This window comes from Berghia stephanieae, chromosome 2, assembly GCF_034508935.2.
Source record: "Berghia stephanieae isolate SIO BIC M18660-M18661 chromosome 2, UCSD_Bste_1.3, whole genome shotgun sequence".
Taxonomy (NCBI): Eukaryota; Metazoa; Mollusca; class Gastropoda; order Nudibranchia; family Aeolidiidae; genus Berghia; species Berghia stephanieae.
In genome coordinates this window covers 127,462,112-127,469,803 of record NC_088361.1, presented here as the reverse complement: position 1 = coordinate 127,469,803, position 7,692 = coordinate 127,462,112, and positions in this window count along the sequence as shown.

Below are 7,692 nucleotides of genomic sequence, written 5' to 3'. Positions count from 1 at the left end.
ATCACTTTTTCTGCTAAAATCCGAAAAATAAAAAATCGCAATAAATCTTAATTTTCTTTCCCTGATGCCATGTTCATCTCACCCTGCCATTTAAGTGTGAATATTTGTATATTTTGTTGAAGAAATGTTAATTGTCTTATAAACTGGAAAAATTAAGCGACATGAAAATGAAAAATTAAATCTTAAAATGCATATATTAAAAAAAAATGCCAAACACATTTTTTACATGCTAAATAAACGGCTTATGAAAACAAATTGATTTTTCAACTTCGAGAGTTACCAGTTCAAACTGGCTACATAGAACCTATCATAATCTAAATAAAACGCATAGAATTAAACGAATGAGAATACGTACGGAGCCTAAAAAGTGTCCACCAATGAAAGCATTCAGCGCCATTTTATCGTTGGCTGGGAATGTAAGCATTACCATTCATTCGGTCTCTATGTCAACATAACGACACAAGAAAAACAACAAACAATATCAAAATCCACAATAAAATGGTTCAGAACTGTTGCGTATATTTATGCCACTATAAAGCTGTCAAAAAATGAAGTTAGAGAATGTGTGTAATCATGTATTATAATAACCTATAATGTGTTTTCCAACCACCACATATCACTGTCACATGACTACTACTACAACCACCATTACCACTTCATCACTATCACAACTTCTACAACCACCACCCCTACATCATTATCACTACCACTACACCACCACATCATCATCATCACCACTACAACCACCACCACTCCATCATCATCACTACCATTACTACTACACTATCACTGCCACCACTATTACAACCACCACCACCACATCATCATCACGACCACTACAACTGCAACAACCACCACCATATCATCATCACTACCTCTACTACTACAACCACCACCACAATATCATCACTACCACTACTACTACAACCACCAGCACCACATCATTATCACTACTACTACACCACCACCATCACATCATCATCACTACCACTACTACTACAACCACCACAACCACATCGTCATCACTACCACTACTACTGCAACCACCAACTTCACCATATCATTATCATTACCACTACCTTTCATTATTAGAAGTGTGGGTCAGGAAAAGGCAAGCCTTGTCTGAACGCCGGGTTGGATCATCCTTCGTCTGGTCCCTATCCTGTTGCTGTTCCAGCACGATTGCATCCAATCTGGTATCACCTTCAGGGTCATTGGGGCACGCAAGCTCCTGCACGACGACAACGTGCTGATCCGGGAAAGCAGCAGGGATCGATGGCATATATCCAGATATGATAACACACCTTGGACACAACGCAAAGAACTGGTTGGCTGCCGTAATGTCTGACATGCTTGACAAAGAAAGATGCCCACAAACATGGAAACATTCTAGAGTTATAGCCATCCTCAAACCAGGAAAACCAGCAACAGAGCCATCTAGCTATAGACCCATCTCTCTACTATGTTGCCTCTACAAACTACTAGAAAAAATAATATTAACAAGAATAACCCCTTACTTGAATCCTATAATCCCAATTGAACAGGCAGGGTTTCAACGAAATAGATGCACAACCGAGCAGGTCCTTGCTCCCACCTCCTTATTTGAAAATGGATTTGAAAAGAAATTAAAAACAGGCACAGTGTTTATTGATCTCTCTGCTGCGTATGACACAGTGTGGACTGGTGGCTTGATGCGGAAACTTGCAAAAAATAATCCCATGCAGAAAAATCTTGAAACTGCTCTTATACATGACAGGACCTAGGAATTTCCATGTGGTACTTGGTGGCAACACCAGCAGAGTCAGAAGAATAACAAATGGAGTACCACAAGTCTCAGTCTTAGCACCAGCATTGTTTAACGTCTATATAAGCGACATGCCTCAAACAACTTCCACAAAACTAGGATATGCAGATGACTGGGCCTTAGCATACCAAAAAATCAAGAAACTGGGAAGATAATATAGAAACGACGCTTAGCAAAGACACCACGGCCATGAAAAGGTATTTTGACAGATGGTATTTAAAAATTAATACGACAAAAACAGTTGCAACTGCATTTCATCTTAACAACAGGGAATCAAAACGAAAACTGATGATCAAGATTGATGACACAACACTACCAACTGATCAAAATCCAAAATACCTCAGAGTGACACTGGATAGACGGCTGACCTATAGAACCCATCTTGAGGGTACAGCAAGAAAGATAGGGAAACGAAATTGTCTACTCAGAAAACTGGCAGGAACAACATGGGGAGCATCGCAAACTCTTCTCAGAACATCAACCCTGGCCCTTTGCTACAGTGTGGCAGAATATTGTGCTCCTGTTTGGACGAGAAGTGTCCATACAAACCTTGTTGATGCGAAACTAAGAGACTCGATGCGAATAGTAACTGGATGCCTGAAGTCAACTCCAACACAATGGCTGCTAGTCATGATCGCTATAGCATCACCCCACTTGAGGAGAGAGGATGTAACACAGAAATGGATATCCAGAGCTGAAGAAGATAGTGGAACTCCTCTGCAAACCATATACAAAACTGCGCCCCCAACATCAAGACTAAAATCTCGTTCACCTTTCTACCTATCAAAGAAAGAAAACTACAACACGCAAGAAGCCTTGTGCGAGGAATGAAAAAGGAATAAACCAATAGGAGGGGAACTAATTGAAGATCCCTGTAAAAGTCTCCCAGGTCTACAGGATCAACCAAGAAAATACTGGGTAGCTGCAAATTATAGACTACGGTCAAAACATACAAGAACAGCTGCCAACATGCACAAATGGGGGCTCCAAGAATAACCAACATGTCCAAAGTGCAACCAAGCACCACACGATGCAAACCAACTCGTACTAGATTGCCCAGAGACACAACTGGAAGGGGGATTTGAAACCATCAACAAATGTGATGATGACTTCCGAACCTGGATTGATACCTTGAACATAGAAGTGTAGCCGAACGATACTACTACATTGCCACTACTACTACAACCACCACAACCACATCGTCATCACTACCACTACTACTGCAACCACCACCAACATATCATCATCATTACCACTACTACTACAACCACCATCACCACTACTACTACAACCACCACCACATCATCATCACTATCACTACTACTACAACTACAACCACCACCACATCATTATCACTACCACTACTACTACACCACCACCAGCACATCATCATCACTACCACTACTACTACAACCACCACAACCACATCGTCATCACTACCACTACTACTGCAACCACCACCAGCATATCATCATCACTACTACTACAACCACCACAACCACATCATCATCACGACTACTATAACCACCACCAGCACCACATCATTACCATTACCACTACTACTACAACCACCACAACCACATCGTCATCACTACCACAACTACTGCAACCACCATCACCATATCATCATCATTACCACTACTACTACAACCACCACCACCACATCATCATCACCACCACTACTACTACAACCACCACCACCACCACCACCATATCATCATCATTACCACTACTACTACAACCACCACCACCACATCATCATCACCACCACTACTACTACAACCACCACCACCACCACCACCATATCTTTACCATTACCACTACTACTACAACCACCACAACCACATCGTCATCACTACCACTACTACTGCAACCGCCACCACCATATCATCACCATTACAACTGCTACTACTACAACCACCACCACCACATCATCATCATTACCACTACTACTGCAACCACCACCAGCATATCATCATCATTACCACTACTACTACAACCACCACCACCACTACTACTACAACCGCCACCACCATATCATCATCATTACCACTACTACTACAGCCACCACCACCACATCATCATCATCATCATCATCATCATCATCATCATCATCACGACCACTACTACTACAGCCACCACCACCACCATATCATTACCATTACCACTACTACTACAACTACAACCACCACCACATCATCATCACTACCACTACTACTACAACTACAATCATCACCACCACCACCATCACATCATCATCACTATCACTACTACTACAACTACAACCACCACCACCACCACATAATCATCAATACCACTACTTCTACAATCACCAACACCACATCATCCTCACTACCACCAGTACTACAATCACTACCATTAGGTTTTGGAGCTTTACTTCATTTGAAATAAGGAAACTTCGGAATTGTATTTGGCATTGTGTTTATATATCATAATATAATTCTAATCATTTATCTATTTAGAACTAGATACTATATAATATGTATGCCAAATACCATCCCAATTCCCTTTCTTGTGTGCGCGAATTCCTCTTTCGGCATTGAAATTCCTACGAATGGTGTCTGAAAATCCTGTTAGTCAAATTTAAAGTTGGCGTCTCTTTGCTATGATGATGCAGTGAGTGTGAGAGAGTCATCACTACACACATAACGAACAGAAACAATTTAAAAACATGACTATGACACGCAACCACTCACACACGAGGCTATACTTTTTATCCTTTTCTCTATATAGTAGAACAGGACAAGACAAACAAGAGCTTGACTTTCTCTACACTTCGTATTAATGTTTGTCGTCTGACGAGTTCAACTATCGGTCGACCTGTCAATATTCCTTTTTGCCTAGGACGTAATCATTAATAGAATGTTGTGTGGTTTTGACCGTGAAGAAAACCTTAAGAAGTCACATTTTAGAGACATCGCTTTGAATAATTTTGAGTTAAACGAGCGAGCAGGAAGTTATTTTCTTAGATTTCATGAACGGCCAATCAGCGCTTGTTTACTTTAGTAACGCAATTCCCAGCCCAAGTCTTAATGGCGGATGGTTTTCTCATCGAGGCCGCTGGTTGACAGCAGCCTCTTATGGTTTTCACACTACTATGTTATGACGATCGACCCAATCAGCAAAGTCCGGTCCGCATTCGTGCACCGTCGCGAACCCGCCGGGTAGCATCGTCACAACACACCGTTCGACTAGATGCTCTGCCGTCTCAGGTTCTTGTCCACAGCGGGTACATATTGGACAGGTAGAAAGACCCCACCGATGAAGCGCACTTGCCGTTAGGCAGCTCTTCGACCGAAGCCGATTCGCAGCCACCAAATGTCTCCTCTTACTGGTATCAAAGCCTGGCAACTTCTCACCTAGCTTAAAGGAGTGTACGTCCCCGCCCCGACGAGGGATTAAATTCGTCCAAATCGACTTCCATTTGGTATGTGCAGCTCTAGACGTAGTCAGGGATTCTGCGTACAAGGGTTGCCGGGACTTATTTCGGCTCGAAACGGGGGCACCGTCCATTATGCGCATCAGAGGGGTATCCCCATTCCCTCTCTCTTTGATCTTACTCAGCCAGTTTCCCGTAATCGTCTCCCTCCGGACACCGGGGGGCTGGATCCGGGCCCCATTCTCTAGGAGTTGTTGCTAGCGTTCCTGACACTATGTGCATCGACTTGCGAAGTTTTACATCCACCTTCTCAACGTTTCTGCTTCTACCCCACACTGGAGCGCAATACTCCGCGGTGCAATAGCATAGTGCCAAGGCAGACGTTCTCAGGAGCGCTTGGCTAGCGCCCTAAGTCGATCCCGCCAGCTTCTCCAGAAGACTATTCCTACCCAATAAGAGCACCGTACGGTTTCCATTGGGTAAATTCCTTGATAAAACGTTAAATCCATTGATTGAAAAAAAAAAATCAGTTATCTATTTTTAAAAAAGAAGTCCAAATAATTAAAGGGCAGAGTGCGTCTTTAGTTTGGCTAGTGTACTATAATAAAATAAACACATTTATTAAATCAAATTAACTTTGCTTTTGGATACAAACCTAAATAAATGCCAGACAACTTTGCAGAAAAAAATGCCAAACATTCTTCATTCATGAGTTTTTCAGCAGTTGTAACGAAAATAGAAAAATACAATGGAAATAAGGAAAGAAGATAGTCTGGTTCCGCAATTTCATCGATAAAGATCAGTTAAATAAATATGCTTTCTTATGTTTGCAGTTCTGTTTTGGACAGAGACAAGGCTGTTAACGGCCATGTACTCATTTTACACCTGAGTGTGATGAGAGAATGGGAGTAAAGAGCCTTTTCCAAGGACTTAACTATTCGCCGAGCGAGGCTCGAACACAGGACCTTCCGATCCGAAAGCGATATCGATCGATTAAAAAACGACCATCAACTTGGCGAAAACCCCCAAACGCGAGACTTCCCTAAGTCCCAGATTTGAGTGATTTGAGAGCTTATTTTGCCAAGTGAAGGATGAGTTTTCTGACCAAAATTATAAATGCATGTACCCAAGACCTTCCAATCCGAAAGCGAGTGTCTTACCACATATAATATTGCCGCACAACGTTTCTATTATAAATATAACATTGTCAAATAAATGATTTGACCAAATGCGTTTGTTACTTGTGAATATTTCTGATTCTGATTGGCAAAAAAAAGAACAAGAAAAAAACAGCAAATAATTAAAAATATTCTACAAATAAAAACAACATCGAGGTAACTGGTTTACTTTACGAGCCCGGGACCTTTATTGAAAATATTACTATGTTAAATGTAAATTGTCAGATAAAATCCCATTTTAGGGATTTGTGGTTTAAAATGTGATGCTGGCAACTGGCAAACTTTGCCGCCTTGATTCGCATAAAAAAAATAATTCGTCTTTTAAATATCTTTTGGCAATACGTAATATTATGTACGCCCAATCATTGCAACTTATTCCCGAGGAAACAACATGCTTGATGCATGCATCTATTTGCATCTTTGGTCGCATCCCTCTAATAATATTGACCTAATTCTTGATGCATGCCTTTTCAATTATAATTTAAGCGTTCTTTGTTGTGACTTCGTAATCTAACTCCCCACTAGTATATTATTATGATGATGATGATGATGATGATGATGATGATGATGATGATGAAGATGAAGATGATGATGATGATGATGATGATGATGATGATGATGTCGACGACGATGACGATAATGATGATGATGATGATGATGATGATGATGATGATGATGTCGACGACGATGACGATAATTATGATGATGATGATGATGATGATGATGATGATGATGATGATGATGTCGACGACGATGACGATAATTATGATGATGAATGATGATGATGATGATGATGATGATGATGATGATGATGATGATGATGATGAAGATGATGATGATGTCGACGACGATGACGATAATTATGATGATGATGATGATGATGATGATGATGATGATATGATGAAGATGATGATGAGTGACGACGATGACGATAATTATGAATGATGAGATGTGATGATGATTATCATCACACATCGTAGTAGTAGTGTTAGTAGTGATGATGATAATAATGATCATGATGAGGTGGTTGTTATAGCAACGGAGGTGGTGATTATGAGGTGGGGTTTATAGTTGGTAGTGGTGATGATGTGGTTGTGGTTGTAGAATAGTGGTGGTAGTTGTGCTAACTCACCATCATCATCATCATCATCATCATCATCATCATCATCATCATCATCATCATCATCATCATCATCATTATTATTATTATTATTATTATTATTATTATTATTATTATTATTATTATTATTATTATTATTATTATTAAGTTTTCATTGACTGACTGTGTGATGTTTTTTCCCCTGTACTTA